At 43.5% G+C, this 17,737-nt stretch overlaps 1 long non-coding RNA gene across 3 annotated transcripts; it reads left to right on the plus strand.

Moving 5' to 3' along the window:
- Positions 1-211: 211 nt before the first annotated feature.
- On the plus strand, positions 212-1,826 carry LOC119293922. 3 transcript variants are annotated; one of them, XR_005143255.1, is made up of 3 exons: positions 212-489; positions 676-821; positions 1,321-1,826. It is a non-coding gene; the product is annotated as an uncharacterized LOC119293922 (long non-coding RNA). The 3 variants fall into 3 exon arrangements; XR_005143252.1 differs by lacking the exon at positions 676-821; XR_005143253.1 differs by lacking the exon at positions 212-489 and having other exon boundaries at positions 511-821.
- Positions 1,827-17,737: the final 15,911 nt, after the last annotated feature.

The following is a 17,737-nucleotide window of genomic DNA, read 5'->3' on the forward strand; positions in this document are numbered from 1 at the left end:
GGGTTGGCGCCGCCGCCGCCGACGTCGCTTGCCCAAGGTGAGACTCTATCCTTAGACAAGCGACTCTCTCACTTCTCCCCCACATGAACGACCGGCCCTCCAACCATTGAGTGACCTGGATGGTCGCCGCCACCGGACAACGATGTGGAGGTGGTGGCGATGTTTATGGAGGAGTAGGAGGATGAGCACCTCTCTACCATCCACTGGTCCACCCATCAATAACGAAAATGAAATCGACCGCCCTGCCTATCTCCGCCACCTATCCTCGCCCCGTCGCCGCAACTGGTTAGGTTGAGATCTTGACACAGAACTTGATGATTCCAGTCGCCGCAACAGGACGTCCGCCCTCATAGCGAACTTGACGAGTCCAATCGAATTAAGGAGCGCCATGACTGGTTTCTCATGCCTGCCGCTGCTTGTGTGCGCTTCCAGCCGGTGAGAAAATTCACCACTTCCATATCCAGCCAGCGAAGGAATCGATCACGGCAGGTTAGCCTTTGACTTGACATGCATGTCTTGCCGGATTATAATACTCGATTTGATTTGGTAACCCTTGCCGGTGTGATGTCCTGCGTGAAGTCCCTCTCCTTTTTGCCTGACTGAGCAAGAAGAGAAGAAAAATAGGAGGAGGAATTCAGAACTATATTTCCTCAATTCAGATTTGTTATTGTTCAGTTACAGGTTCAGACCAAGTACCTCACCCAGCCGGCACACATGCCTCACTCTCACACATAATTAAGTCACACACACACCCGTGCTGCGAAACCGAACACCACATATGGCGGAGGTGGCGCCAGCGTACAACTAAGGCACGGCGTCAGGTGTGACATGGTTTTGTATTCTGATCGTTTTTCGAATGCAACATTTCTTGGGGAAGTCTATAAAGTGTGATAAAAATAGTTTAATCATGCTTCGAGTGTTGAAAAAATTCAAATTTGGTACCGCAATTTTTCTTAAATGATTTACTTTTGCATTTTTATTTGTCCTGTATTTATGTTTTGATGATGATATTACAAGGTTTAACGTCTACTTCAATATTATAGGAAGAAGTGTGGAACTGAAAGCATCAGTAGAAACAGTAATGAAGTCAAGAAATACTTAGAAAAGCTTTTGGTTTTTGTTTACTTTGGTCTTCTTACGTAATTTAAGTTCTAGATTGAATACATGAGCAAAAAATGCTAGCTTCTTAATACCTGTGAGACGATATGCAGGAGAGTAAATTTATTTGTTTACTGAGCGAAGGGGAGGATATAATTTAGGTATAAGGTACATGTTCATTTTACTTTTACTTCAACATATGCTTATGCTCCTTTTTTATAGCTTGATCAAACTCGGCACAGATGCATACACACCGCGCGCTCCACTGATGTGAGGATCCATTCCCCTCAATCCCCTCTTAATAATCTCCAACATCTCCCCGTTCCGATGTTCGCATACTTGATCGGAAGTGAGTGCATCATGGATCAAAGCTCAGCCTGGGTCTTCATCAACGCAAGACGGAGCGGGAGGGACCTGGAAGTTTTTCAGCCGCATGAATGTGGAAGGCGCTTGACAAATCAGAGATGTATGAAGCTTCTGCCGAGGTAATTTCTCTCGGGGTAATTGATGGGAGAGGCTCGCATGTTTTGTTCTTGATCTTGAAACAAAGCAAGTGGTCAGTGTGTTTTTGTACGATGCACAAATGCCCTTACACTGCGTTTGGATGTCTCCATTGGAGCCCAGAAAATGGATTTCGTAATCATCTGGGTCAATACAGACGTTTGGCTGGACACTGACGTTTGGCTGGACACTGAATTCGTATTGGAAATGAAAGAGCAACTCAGGCCCGTTTTCGCTCCCGTGAAAATCTCCCTCCCACGTTTCAGAGGGGTGGGGCTCAGAATTGGCCCGAAATCGCTCTCTTCCGCAAAACGTATCGCTTCAGCCCACGGAACAGAAATAGAAGGCAGCGAAGGGGAACGGGAGGGGCGAACTCGAGGGCTGACCTGGCCATGGCAGCGGCGACCTAACAGCAGGTGGCAGCTGCGACCACCATGGCGACCGGCGGCGGCGCAGGTCCGTCTCTCCCCTCTTCCCCACCCCTTTTCCCGCCGCCCCCTCACCATCTCCCGTCGCCCTGTGCTGCGCTCCGCCATGGAGGTCGACGGCGGCCCAGGACTGGCGCGCCCCGTCGTCAGCTCCGCCCTTCTAGTCACGTGTGGTCGTCGTCCTTGCCTATCGTTTCGTGGCTCAAACCCTCCCTTCTCCACGAGCTGCAGCTCCTTCTGTACAGCACTCCACCATTACGGATGTACGAGCTGCTCCTCTTTTTGTGCAGCCACAACACTGCTCCACCATGGATCCATGGCCTGGATCTTCTTGTCAAACCCCTCCATGGCTATGCAATTCCAAAGTTTGTCATCCAAACATGATTTGGTATTGAAATCTCAGAGGCATTTCAAGGGCCAATTCACTGGACAACCAAACAGGTGAATTCATATTCGTGCCATTTCAGATTCCTCACTGATTTGGAATTCAGACCAATACGATACAGAGCTCCCCAATGGAAACATCCAAACGAAGCGTTACATGTTTCAGCTTTCGTTTTTGTAGTCTTAATAGATGGGTCTCATCTATTTTTGGTTGCATGTGTTTGATAGGGGCATCATACACATAAGAGGGGTTCAATATCGTTAACTCACATCATCTAGACCAGGTTAGCTCACATGCCATGCAGATTCTACTACTTGATGTAGCCTTTCTCTTAGATGTAAGTAGTATTTTTACTGTGCTACTCGTGGATGTCAAGTAGTTTGTTCATGTGTTGTTTTACATGCCAAATAGAATTAAATGGAATGTAAGTTTCAATAGGATAGATGAAAAGTACACAAAGGCAAATTGATAAGCAATAGATGGCGTAACGACAACGATGCTACGATGGAGATCAAGGTGTCGCGCCGGTGACGATGGTGATCACGACGGTGCTTCGGAGATGGAGATCACAAGCACAAAATGATGATGGCCATATCATATCACTTATATTGATTGCATGTGATGTTTATCCTTTATGCATCTTATCTTGCTTTGATTGACGGTAGCATTTTAAGATGATCTCTCACTAATTATCAAGAAGTGTTCTCCCTGAGTATGCACCATTGCGAAAGTTCTTCTTGCTGAGACACCACGTGATGATCGGGTGTGATAGGATCTACGTTCAAATACAACGGGTGCAAAACAGTTGCACACGCGGAATACTCAGGTTAAACTTGACGAGCCTAGCATATACAGATATGGCCTCGGAACACGGAGACCAAAAGGTCGAGCGTGAATCATATAGTAGATATGATCAACATAGTGATGTTCACCATTGAAAACTACTCCATCTCACGTGATGATCGGACATGGTTTAGTTGATTTGGATCACGTGATCACTTAGATGACTAGAGAGATGTCTGTCTAAGTGGGAGTTCTTAAGTAATATGATTAATTGAACTTAAATTTATAATGAACTTAGTCCTGGTAGTATTTTGCAAATTATGTTGTAGATCAATAGCTTGCGTTGTTGCTTTCATATGTTTATTTTGATATGTTCCTAGAGAAAATTGTGTTGAAAAATGTTAGTAGCAATGATGCAGATTGGATCCGTGATCTGAGGTTTATCCTCATTGCTGCACAGAAGAATTATGTCCTTAATGCACCGCTAGGTGACAGACCTATTGCAGGAGCAGATGCAGACGTTATGAACGTTTGGCTAGCTCAATATAATGACTACTTGATAGTTTAGTGCACCATGCTTAACGGCTTAGAATCGGGACTTCAAAGACGTTTTGAACGTCATGTACCATATGAGATGTTCCAGGAGTTGAAGTTAATATTTCAAGCAAATACCCGAGTTGAGAGATATGAAGTCTCCAACAAGTTCTATGGCTAAAAGATGGAGGAGAATCGCTCAAATAGTGAGCATGTGCTCAGATTGTCTGGGTACTACAATCGCTTGAATCAAGTGGGAGTTAATCTTCCAGATAAGATAGTGATTGACAGAGTTCTCTAGTCACCATCACCAAGTTAGTAGAACTTTGTGATGAACTATAGTATGCAAGGGATGACAAAAACGATTCCAGAGCTCTTCGTGATGTTGAAATCGACGAAGGTAGAAATCAAGAAAGAGCATCAAGTGTTGATGGTTGACAAGATCACTAGTTTCAAGAAAAGGGCAAAGGGAAAGAAAGGGAACTTCAAGTAGAATGACAAGCAAGTTGTCACTCCCACGAAGAAGCCCAAAGCTGAACCAAAGCCTGAAATTGAGTGCTTACACTGCAAAGGAAATGGTCACTAAAAATGGAAATACCCTGAATATTTAGTGAATAAGAAGGATGGCAGAGTGAACAAGGGTATATTTGATATACAGGTTATTGATGTGTACCTTACTAGTGTTTATAGTAGCCCCTGAGTATTTGATACTTGTTCGGTTGCTAAAAAATTAGTGACTCGAAATAGGAGTTACAGAATAAACAGAGACTAGTTGAGGGTGAAGTGACGATGTGTATTGGAAGTGGTTCCAAGATTGATATGATCATCATCGCACAGTCCCTATACTTTCGGGATTAGTGTTAAACCTAAATAAATGTTATTTGGTGTTTGCGTTGAACATGAATATGATTTGATCATGTTTATTGCAATACGGTTATTCATTTAAAGTTAAAGAATAATTGTTGTTCTATTTACATGAATAAAACCTTCGATGGTCATACACCCAATGAAAATAGTTTGTTGGATCTCGATCGTAGTAATACACATATTCATAATGTTGATGCCAAAAGATGCAAAGTTGATAATGATAGTGCAACTTATTTGTGGCACTGCCGTTGGGTCATATCGGTGAAAAGCGCATGAACAAACTCCATAAAGATGGACTTTTGGAATCACTTGGTTAGGAATCATTTGATGCTTGTGAACCATGCCTTTTGGGCAAGCTGACTAAAACTCCGTTCTCCGGAACAATGGAACGAGCTACTGACTTGTTGGAAATAATACATACCGATGTATGCGATCCAATGAGTGTTGATGCTCGTGGCAAGTATTGTTATTTTCTGACCTTCACAGATGATTTGAGCAGATATGCGTATATCTACTTGATGAAACATAAGTCTGAAATAGTTGAAAAGTTCAAAGAATTTCAGAGTGAAGTGGAAAAATCATTGTAACAAGAAAATAAAGTTTCTATGATCTGATCGTAGAAATGAATATTTGAGCTACGAGTTTGTCCTTCATTTTAAACAATGTGGAATAGTTTCACAGCTCACGCCACATGGAACACCACAGCGTAATGCTGTGTCCGAATGTCGTAACCGCACTTTATTGGATATGGTGCGATCTATGATGTATCTTACCGATTTACCACTATCGTTTTGGGGATATGCATTAGAGACAACTGTATTCACCTTAAATAGGGCACCATCAAAATCCGATGAGATGACACCTTATGAACTGTGGTTTGGCAAGAAACCAAAGTTGTCGTTTCTAAAAGTTTGGGGTTGTGATGCTTGTGTGAAAAAATTTCAACCTGATAAACTCGAACCCAAATCAGAGAAGTGCATCTTCATAGGATACCCAAAGGAAACTGTTGGGTACACCTTCTATCACAGATCCGAAATCAAGATTCGTTGCTAAGAATGGATCCTTTCTAGAGAAGAAGTTTCTCTCGAAAGAAGTGAGTGGGAGGAAAGTAGAACTTGATGAGGTAGCTGTACCTACTCCCTTATTAGAAAGTAGTTCATCACAGAAATTAGTTCTAGTGATTCCTACACCAATTAGTGAGGAAGCTAATGATGATGATCATGAAACTTCAGATCAAGTTACTACCAAAATTTGTAGATCTTCCAGATTAAGATCCGCACCAGAGTGGTACGGTAATCCTATTCTGAAGTCATGTTACTAGACCATGATGAACCTACGAACTATGAGGAAGCGATGATGAGCCCAGATTCTGTGAAATGGCTTAAGGCCATAAAATCTGAGATGGGATCCATGTATGAGAACAAAGTATGGACTTTGATGGACTTGCCCAATGATCGGCAAGCCATAGAAAATAAATGGATCTTCAAGAGGAAGACAGACGCTGATAGTAGTGTTACTGTCTACAAATCTCGACTTGTCGCAAAAAGTTTTTTTTCGACAAGTTCAAGGTGTTGAATACAATGAGATTTTCTCATTCGTATCGATGCTTAAAGTCTGTCCGAATTATGTTAGCAATTGCCACATTTTATGAAATGTGGCAAATGAATGTCAGAACTGTATTCCTTAATGGATTTATTAAAGAAGAGTTGTATATGATACAACCAAAAAGTTTTGTCAATCCTAAAGGTGCTAACAAATTATGCAAGCTCCAGCGATCCATCTATGGACTGATGCAAGCATCTCGGAGTTGGAATATACGCTTTGATGAGTTGATCAAAGCATATGGTTTTATACAGACTTTTGGAAAGGCTTGTATTTACAAGAAAGTTAGTGGGAGCACTACAGCCTTTCTGATAAGTATATGTGAATGACATATTTTGATCGGAAATAATGTAGAATTTTCTGGAAAGCATAGAGGAATGTTTTAAAGGAGTTTTTTCAAAGAAAGACCTCAGTAAAGCTACTTACATATTGAGCATCAAGATCTATTGAGATAGATCAAGACGCTTGATAAGATTTTCAATGAGTACATACCTTGACAAGATTTTGAAGTAGTTCAAAATGGAACAGTCAAAGAAAGAATTCTTGCCTATGCTGCAAAGGTATGAAATTGAGTAAGACTCAAATCCCGACCATAGCAGAAAATAGAAAGAGAATGAAAGTCATTCCCTATGCATTCAGTCATAGGTTCTATAAAAGTATGCTATGCTGTGCACCAGACCTATTGTATACCTTGCTCTGAGTTTGGCAAAGGAATACAATTTTGATCTAATAGTAGATCATTGGACAGCGGTCAAGAATATCCTTAGTGAGGACTAAGGAGATGTTTCTCGATCATGGAGGTGATAAAAGAGTTCGTCGTAAAAGTTACATCGGTGCAAACTTTTACACTGATCCAGATGACTCTAAGTCTCAATCTGGATACATATTGAAAGTGGGAGCAATGAGCTAGAGTAGCTCCATGCAGAGCATTGTAGACATAGAATATTTGCAAAAATACATACGGCTCTAAATGTGACAGACCCGTTGACTAAACTTCTCTCACGAGCAAAACATGATCATACCTTAGTACTCTTTTGGGTGTTAATCACATAGCAATGTGAACTAGATTATTGACTCTAGTAAACCCTTTGGGTGTTGATCACATGACGATGTGAACTATGAGTATTAATCACATACAGATGTGAATATTGGTGTTGAATCACATGATGATGTGAACTAGATTATTGACTCTAGTGCAAGTGGGAGACTGAAGGAAATATGCCCTAGAGGCAATAATAAAGTTATTATTTATTTCCTTATATCATGATAAATGTTTATTATTCATGCTAGAATTGTATTAACCGGAAACATAATATATGTGTGAATACATAGGCAAACAAATTGTCACTAGTATGCCTCTACTTGACTAGCTCGTTGATCAAAGATGGTTATGTTTCCTAGCCATAGACATGAGTTGTCATTTTATTAATGGGATCACATCATTAGGAGAATGATGTGATTGACATGACCCATTCCGTTAGCTTAGCACACGATCGTTTAGTATGTTGCTGTTGCTTTCTTCATGACTTATACATGTTCCTATGACTATGAGATTATGCAACTCCCGTTTACCGGAGGAACACTTTGTGTGCTACCAAACGTCACAACGTAACTGGGTGATTATAAAGGTGCTCTACAGGTGTCTCCGAAGGTACATGTTGGGTTGGCGTATTTCGAGATTAGGATTTGTCACTCCGATTGTCGGAGAGGTATCTCTGGACCTTCTCGGTAATACACATCACTTAAGCCTTGCAAGCATTGCAACTAATGAGTTAGTTGCGGTATGATGTATTACGGAACGAGTAAAGAGACTTGCCGGTAACGAGATTGAACTAGGTATTGAGATACCGACGATCGAATCTCGAGCAAGTAACATACCGATGACAAAGGGAACAACGTATGTTGTTATGCGGTTTGACCGATAAAGATCTTCGTAGAATATGTGGGAGCCAATATGAGCATCCAGGTTCCGCTATTGGTTATTGACTGGAGACGTGTCTCGGTCATGTCTACATTGTTCTCGAACCCGTAGGGACCGCACGCTTAAGGTTTCGATGACAGTTATATTATGAGTTTATGAGTTTTGATGTACCGAAGGAGTTCGGAGTCCCGGATGAGATCGCGGACATGACGAGGAGTCTCGAAATGGTCGAGACGTAAAGATCGATATATTGGACGACTATATTGAGACTTCGGAAAGGTTCCGAGTGATTCGGGTATTTTCGGAGTACCGGAGAGTTACGGGAATTCTTCGGGGAGTATATGGGCCTTATTGGGCCATACGGGAATAGAGGAGAGAGGCCGAAAGGAAGGAGGCGTGCATCCCCCCTCTGGTCCGAATTGCAAAGGGATGCAGCCCCCTTTTCCTTCCTCCTCTCCCCCTCTTTCCTTCTCTCCTACTCCAACAAGGAAGGAGGGGAGTCCTACTCCCGGTGGGAGGAGGACTCCTCCTGGCGCGCCCCTCCTGGACGGCCGACCCCTCCCCCTGGCTCCTTTATATATGGGACAGGGGGCACCTCTAGACAACAACAATTGATCCCTTGGATCTCTTAGCCGTGTGCGGTGCCCCCCTCCACCATAGTCCACCTCGATAATACTGTAGCGGTGCTTAGGCGAAGCCCTGCGACGGTAGAACATCAAGATCGTCACCACGCCGTCATGCTAACAGAACTCTTCCCCGACACTTTGCTGGATCGGAGTCCGGGGATCGTCATCGAGCTGAACGTGTGCTAGAACTCGGAGGTGTTGTAGTTTCGATGCATGATCGGTCGGGCCGTGAAGACATACGACTACATCAACCGCGTTGTTATAACGCTTCCGCTATCGGTCTACGAGGGTACGTGGAAAAAATTCTCCCCTCTCGCTGCTATGCATCACCATGATCTTGAGTGTGCGTAGGATTTTTTTTTGAAATTACTATGTTCCCCAACAGCACAGTTACCTCATCAAATTCTACTTTCCTCTCACCCACTTCTTTTGAGAGAAACTCCTTATCTAGAAAGGATCCATTCTTAGCAACGAATGTCTTGCCTTCGGATCTGTGATAGAAGGTGTACCCAACAGTTTCCTTTGTGTATCCTATGAAGACACATTTCTCCGATTTGGGTTCGAGCTTATCAGGTTGAAGCTTTTTCACATAAGCATCGCAGCCCCAAACTTTAAGGAACGACAACTTTGGTTTCTTACCAAACCATAGTTCATAAGGCGTCGTCTCAACGGATTTTGATGGTACCCTATTTAACATGAATGCAGCCGTCTCTAAAGCATAACCCCAAAACGATAGCAGTAAATCAGTAAGAGACATCATAGATCATACCATATCTAGTAAAGTACGATTACGACGTTCGGACACACCATTACGTTGTGGTGTTCCGGGTGGCGTGAGTTGCGAAACTAGTCCGCATTGTTTAAAATATAGACCAAACTCGTAACTCAAATATTCTCCTCCACGATCAGATCGTAGAAACTTTATTTTCTTATTACGACGATTTTCCACTTCACTCTGAAATTCTTTGAACTTTTCAAATGTTTCAGACTTATGTTTTATTAAGTAGAAATACCCATATATGCTCAAATCATTTGTGAAGGTGAGAAAATAACGATACTCGCCGCGAGCCTCAGTATTCATTGGACCACATACATCAGTATGTATGATTTTCAATAAATTTGTTGTTCGCTCCATAGTTCCGTAGAACGACGTTTTAGTCATCTTGCCCATGAGGCATGGTTCCCAAGTACCAAGTGATTCTTAATCAAGTGATTCCAAAAGTCCATCAGTATGGAGTTTCTTCATGCGCTTTACACCAATATGACCCAAATGGCAGTGCCACAAATAAGTTGCACTATCATTATCAACTCTGCATCTTTTGGCTTCAACATTATGAATATGTGTATCACTACTATCGAGATTTAACAAAAATAGACCACTCTTCAAGCGTGCATGACCATAAAAGATATTACTCATATAAATAGAACAACCATTATTCTCAGATTTAAATGAATAACCGTCTCACATTAAACAAGATCCAGATATAATGTTCATGCTCAATGCTTGCACCAAATAACAATTATTTTAGGTCTAAAACTAATCCCGAAGATAGATGTAGAGGTAGCGTGCCGACGACGATCACATCGACTTTGGAACCATTTCCCACGCGCATCGTCACCTCGTCCTTAGCCAGTCTTCGCTTAATCCGTAGTCCCTGTTTCGAGTTGCACATATTAGCAACAGAACCAGTATCAAATACCCAAGTGCTACTGCGAGCTTTGGTAAGGTACACATCAATAACATGTATATCACATATACCTTTGTTCACCTTGCCATCCTTCTTATCCGCCAAATACTTGGGGCAGTTCCGCTTCCAGTGACCAGTCTGCTTATAGTAGAAGCAGTCAGTCTTAGGCTTAGGTCCAGACTTGGGTTTCTTCTCTTGAGTAGCAACTTGTTTTCCGTTCTTCTTGAAGTTCCCTTTCTTCTTCCCTTTTTCTTGAAACTGGTGGTCTTGTTGACCATCAACACTTGATGTTCCTTCTTGATTTCTACCTCCGCAGCCTTTAGCATTACGAAGAGCTTGGGAATTGTCTTGTTCATCCGTTGCATATTATAGTTCATCACGAAGCTCTTGTAGCTTGGTGGCAGTGATTGAAGAATTCTGTCAATGACACTATCATTCGGAAGATTAACTCCCAATTGAATCAAGTGATTGTTATACCCAGACATTTTGAGTATATGTTCACTGACAGAACTATTCTCCTCCATCTTACAGCTGTAGAACTTATTGGAGACTTCATATCTCTCAATCCGGGCATTTGCTTGAAATATTAACTTCAACTCCTGGAACATCTCATATGCTCCATGACGTTCAAAACGTTGTTGAAGTCCCGGTTCTAAGCTGTAAAGCATGGCATACTGAACTATCGAGTAGTCATCAGCTTTGCTCCGCCAGACGTTCTTAACATCGTCAGTTGCATCTGCAGTAGGCCTGGCACCTAGCGGTGCTTCCAGGACATAATTATTCTGTGCAGCAATGAGGATAATCCTCAAGTTACGGATCCAGTCCGTGTAATTACTACCATCATCTTTCAACTTTGCTTTCTCAAGGAACGCATTAAAATTCAACGGAACAACAGCACGGGCCATCTATCTACAACAACATAGACAAGCAAAATACTATCAGGTACTAAGTTCATGATAAATTTAAGTTCAATTAATCATATTACTTAAGAACTCCCACTTAGATAGACATCTCTCTAATCGTCTAAGTGATCACGTGATCCAAATCAACTAAACCATGCATAACCAATCATCACGTGAAATGGAGTAGTTTTCAATGGTGAACATCACTATGTTGATCATATCTACTATATGATTCACGCTCGACCTTTCGGTCTTAGTGTTCTGAGGCCATATCTGCATATGCTAGGCTCGTCCAGTTTAACCCGAGTATTCTGCGTGTGCAAAACTGGCTTGCACCCGTTGTAGATGAATGTAGAGCTTATCACACCTGATCATCACGTGGTGTCTTGGCACGACGAACTTTGGCAACGGTGCATACTCAGGGAGAACACTTTTACCTTGAAATTTAGTGAGAGATCATCTTATAATTCTACCGTCAATCAAAGCAAAGTAAGATGCATAAAGGATAAACATCACATGCAATCAATATAAGTAATATGATATGGCCATCATCATCTTGTGCTTGTGATCTCCATCTCCGAAGCACCGTCATGAGCATCATCGTCACCAGCGCGACACCTTGATCACCATCGTAGCATCGTTCTCGTCTCGCAAACTATTGCTTCTACGACTATCCCTACCGCTTAGTGATAAAGTAAGCAATTACAGGGCGATTGCATTGCATACAGTAAAGCGACAACCATATGGCTCCTGCCAGTTGCCGATAACTTTGTTACAAAACATGATCATCTCATACAATAAAATTTAGCATCATGTCTTGACCATATCACATCACAACATGCCCTGCAAAAACAAGTTAGACGTCCTCTACTATTTTTATTGCAAGTTTTACGTGGCTGCTACGGGCTGAGCAGGAACCATTCTTACCTACGCATCAAAACCATAACGATATTTCGTCAAGTTAGTGTTGTTTTAACCTTCTCAAGGATTGGGCATAGCCACACTCGGTTCAACTAAAGTTGGAGGAACTGACACCCGCTAGCCACCTATGTGCAAATCACGTCGGAAAAACCAGTCTCGCGTAAGCGTACACATAATATCGGTCTGGGCCGCTTCATCCAACATTACCGCCGAACCAAAGTATGACATGCTGGTAAGCAGTATGACTTGTATAGCCCACAACTCAGTTGTGTTCTACTCATGCATATAACATCTACGCGTTAAGCTGGCTCAGATGCCACTGTTGGGGAACGTAGTAATTTCGAAAAAAATCCTAAGCATACGCAAGATCATGGTGATGCATAGCAACAAGAAGGGAGAGTGTTGTCTATGTACCCTCGAAGACCGAAAGCAGAAGCGTTAGCACAACGTGGTTGATGTAGTCGTATGGCTTCACGATCCGACCGATCCAAGTACCGAACGTACGGCACCTCCGAGTTCAGCACACGTTCAACTCGATGACGTCCCATGAACTCCGATCCAGCAGAGCTTTGCGGGAGAGTTCCGTCAGCACGACAACATGATGACAGTGTCGATGATGCTACCAATGTAGGGCTTCGCCTAAGCACCGCTATGATATTACCGAGGTGGAATATGGTGGAGGAGGGCACCGCACATGGTTGGGAGAGATCAACATATCAACTTGTGTGTCTAGAGGTGCCCCCTACCCCCGTATATAAAGGAGCAAGGGGGAGAGGCGGCCGGCCAAGAAGGGTGCGCCAAGGGGGGAGTCCTACTCCCACCGGGAGTAGGACTCCTCCTTTCCTTGTTGGAGTAGGATAAGGGGAGGAAGGGAGAGAGGAGGAGAAGAAAAGAAGGGGGGCGCCGCCCCCCTCCTTGTCCAATTTGAACTAGAGGGCGAGGGGGCGTGCGGTTGCCCTGGCCGCCCCTCCTCTTCTCCCACCAAGGCCCATTAGACCCAATATACTCCCCGGGGAGTTATGGTAACCCCACGGTACTCCGGTAAATGTCTGAAACCTCTCGAAACACTTCCGGTGTCCGAACATAGTCATCCAATATATCGATCTTTACGTCTCAACCATTTCGAGACTCCTCGTCATGTCCCTAATCATATCTGGGACTCCGAACTACCTTCCGTACATCAAAACACAAGAAACTCATAATACCGATCGTCACCAAACTTTAAGCGTGCGGACCCTACGGGTTCGAGAACTATGTAGACATGACCAAGACACGTCTCCGGTCAATAACCAATAGCGGAACCTGGATGCTCATATTGGTTCCCACATATTCTATGAAGATCTTTATCGGTCAAACCGCATAACAACATACGTTGTTCCCTTTGCCATCGGTATGTTACTTGCCCGAGATTCGATCGTCGGTATCTCAATACCTAGTTCAATCTCGTTACCGGCAAGTCTCTTTACTCGTTCCGTAATACATCATCCCGCAACTAACTCATTAGTTGCAATGCTTGCAAGGCTTAAGTGATGTGTATTACTGAGAGGGTCCAAAGATACCTCTCCGACAATCGGAGTGACAAATCCTAATCTCGAAATACGCCAACCCAACATGTACCTTCAGAGACACCTGTAGAGCACCTTTATAATCACCCAGTTACATTGTGACGGTTGGTAGCACACAAAGTGTTCCTCCGGTAATCGGGAGTTACATAATCTCATAGTCATAGGAACATGTATAAGTCATGAAGAAAGCAATAACAACATACTAAACGATCAAGTGCTAAGCTAACGGAATGGGTCAAGTCAATCACATCATTCTTCTAATGATGTGATCCCATTGATCAAATGATAACTCATATCTATGGTTAGGAAACTCAACCATCTTTGATCAATGAGCTAGTCAAGTAGAGGCATACTAGTGACACTATGTTTGTCTATGTATTCACACATGTATTATGTTTTTGGTCAATACAATTCTAACATGAATAATAAACATTTATCATGATATGAGGAAATAATAATAACTTTATTATTGCCTCTAGGGCATATTTCCTTCACCTACAAATACAGAAACCCCCAGAAAATAACCTAGATCGGGAGTTCTGCCGCCGCAAGCCTCTATAGCCACCAAAAACCAATCGGGACCCTGTTTCGGCACCCTGCCGGAGGGGGGGTCCATCACCGGTGGCCATCTTCATCATCCCGACGCTCTCCATGACGAGGAGGGAGTAGTTCACCCTCAGGGCTGATGGTATGTACCAGTAGCTATTTGTCTGATCTCTCTCTCTCTCTCTCTCTCTCTCTCTCTCGTGTTCTTCATTTGGCACGATCTTGATGTACCGCGAGCTTTGCTATTGTAGTTGGATCTTATGATGTTTCTCCCCCTCTACCTTCTTGTAATGGATTGAGTTTTCCCTTTGAAGTTATCTTATCAGATTGAGTCTTTAAGGATTTGAGAACACTTGATGTATGTCTTGCATTTGCTTATCTGTGGTGATAATGGGATATTCACGTGATCTACTTGATGTACGTTTTGGTGATCAACTTGCAGGTTTAGTGACCTTGTGAACTTATGCATAGGGGTTGGCACACATTTTCGTCTTGACTCTTTGGTAGAAACTTTGGGGCACTCTTTGTAGCACTTTGTGTTGGTTGAATAGATGAATCTGAGATTGTGTGATGCATATCGTATAATCATGCCCATGGATACTTGAGGTGACATTGGAGTATCTAGGTGACATTAGGGTTTTGGTTGATTTGTGCCTTAAGGTGTTATTCTAGTACGAACTCTATGATAGATCGAACGGAAAGAATAGCTTCGTGTTATTTTACTACGGACTCTTGAATAGATCGATCAGAAAGGATAACTTTGAGGTGGTTTCGTACCCTACAATAATCTCTTTGTTTGTTCTCTGCTGTTAGTGACTTTGGAGTGACTCTTTGTTGCATGTTGAGGGATAGTTATATGATCCAGTTATGTTATTATTGTTGAGAGAACTTGCACTAGTGAAAGTATGAACCCTAGGCCTTGTTTCCTAGCATTGTAATACTATTTACGCTCACTTTTACCACTTGCTACCTTGCTGTTTTTATATTTTAAGATTACAAAAACCTATATCTACCATCCATATTGCACTTGTATCACCATCTCTTTGCCGAACTAGTGCACCTATACAATTTACCATTGTATTGGGTGTGTTGGGGACACAAGAGACTCTTTGTTATTTGGTTGCAGGGTTGTTTGAGAGAGACCATCTTCATCCTATGCCTCCCATGGGTTGATAAACTTTAGGTCATCCACTTGAGGGTAATTCGTTACTGTCTTACAAACCTCTGCACTTGGAGGCCCAACAACGTCTACAAGGAGAAGGTTGCGTAGTAGACATCAGTATCCAAAGGGATCAACATCTAATCTGGTTGGATATTCTGATGCTGATTATACCGGTGACAAGGTTGATCGCAAGTCCACTTCAGGAACATGTCACTTTCTCGGACGATCTCTTGTCTGTTGGTCTTCAAAGAAGCAGAACTGTGTATCACTCTCCACTGCTGAATCTGAATACATTGCTGCTAGATCGTGCTGTGCTCAGCTCCCCTGGATGGAGAAAACTCCCAAGGACTATGGCATCCACACGAAGAATGTGCCACTCTTCTGCGACAATGAAAGCGCCATCAAGATTTCTAAGAATCCAGTTCAGCACTCGAAGACAAGCACATTCAGATCCATCATCACTTTCTCAGAGATCATGTCAACAAGGAAGAAATTGATATCATTCACGTCAACACTGAAGAGTAATTGGCAGATATCTTCACAAAGCCCTTGGATGAGAAAATGTTTTGCAAGTTGCGGTGTGAGCTAAATATCTTAGAATCCTCAAATGTCCTATAATTGGACACACATCCTAACGCTTATGCATGTTGATGACTTAGATGTGCAACACACAAAGTAACATATATCTTCAATCAATGAAGACTTACCCTGTGAGTGTGAATACATTCACATGGTATTTGACTTTGCAGCGCCATGATAATTGTGTGCCGTGTCTGGGTCTAATACTTTCTATATGGTGGGTAACGCCACCACCAAATTCTTATTGAAGTGTTTCTCTTGGCGTCATGGTTGCATAGTCTTTGCATTTGGTTTGTCTTCAACATTGATTTGACTTCAAGGTTTATCTTCACAATGTTGAGTTGATATATATATATATTTGTTTGGGCCGTCCATTTTGGGCCGAACGAATTTTTTTCCTATCATACTTATGATACTTCTATGACGATAATTGTGACAAAACCCGGTATCATCATAGATGTGGTGGGCTCCTACTTCTATGACAAAAAAATCATGACAGAAAATGGGCTTTTCATCCTGGGCGGGCCGGAGAAGCAGCTGCATGACATTCTTTGGGCCGTCCATGACGGAAAAAACCGTGGTAGAAGCGAGGTCGAGGAAAATTTCGGCGAGTTCCCGGTTACGGTGGGTGGTCGGGGGCCGAGCGATGCGTGTTTCTCTCGTACACATACGCGTGTATGCGAGGCGTTGGGCTCTAACTGAACCCAAGTGAGGCGTTGGGCTCTAACTGAACCCGAGCAATTACACTGCAGGCTACGCGTTACTGAACCCGAGAGATTCCTTCGCTATTGCTGCTAACTGAAGCCGATCGATGCTGCCTCTGGATGAACAGTGAGTGTTGCAGGGGGGTTTGGATGAACAATGAGTGTTGCGGGGGGTTTGGATGAACAATGAGCGGTGGGGATGGATGAACAGGACCCCGTGGCGTTGCCTCTGGATGAACAGGACCCCGATCGATCGAGCCGGTTGGGGCTGGATGAACAGGACCCCATGGAGGGCTGGATGAACAGGATGCTCCCATGGAGGGCTGGATGAACGGTAGACAGTGGAGGGGTGGATGAACAGCAGACGGTGGAGGGGTGGATGAACAGTAGCCTGTGGAGGGGTGGTTGAACAGGAGCCCGTGGAGAGGGGTGGTTGAACAGTAGCCGGTGGAGTAGCGCGTGGTGGAGGCTGGATGAACAGGAGCCCGTGGAGGCTGGAGGAGGTCGACGGTGGATGAACCGTAGCCCATGGAGGCTGGAGGAGGTCGACGGTGGAGATGAACAATATCCCGTGGAGTCCCGTTTTGTGGTACGCCACACCCCTCCCGATGAACAGGACCCCCGTTTCGACCGTAGCGCTCCAACACAAGTCCATTTTGTTCCTTTTGCGGTACGTCACACCCCTCCCGATCAACAGGACCCCCGTTTCGACCGTAGGAGGTCCGTTTCCTCCGTTTTGCGGTACGCCAGACCCCTCCCGATGAACAGGATCCCATTTCGAACGTGGCCGGTCGAACACAAGGTCGTTTCCTCCGTTCTGCGGTACGCTAGGCCTCGTTTCCATCACCTATTCTGTCCAAGCCCTCCCGATGAATACGACAACGCATTTCGTTCCGACCCAGCCGATTGGCTCCCCATGAACACG

This window comes from Triticum dicoccoides, chromosome 4B (assembly GCF_002162155.2).
Source record: "Triticum dicoccoides isolate Atlit2015 ecotype Zavitan chromosome 4B, WEW_v2.0, whole genome shotgun sequence".
Taxonomy (NCBI): Eukaryota; Viridiplantae; Streptophyta; class Magnoliopsida; order Poales; family Poaceae; genus Triticum; species Triticum dicoccoides.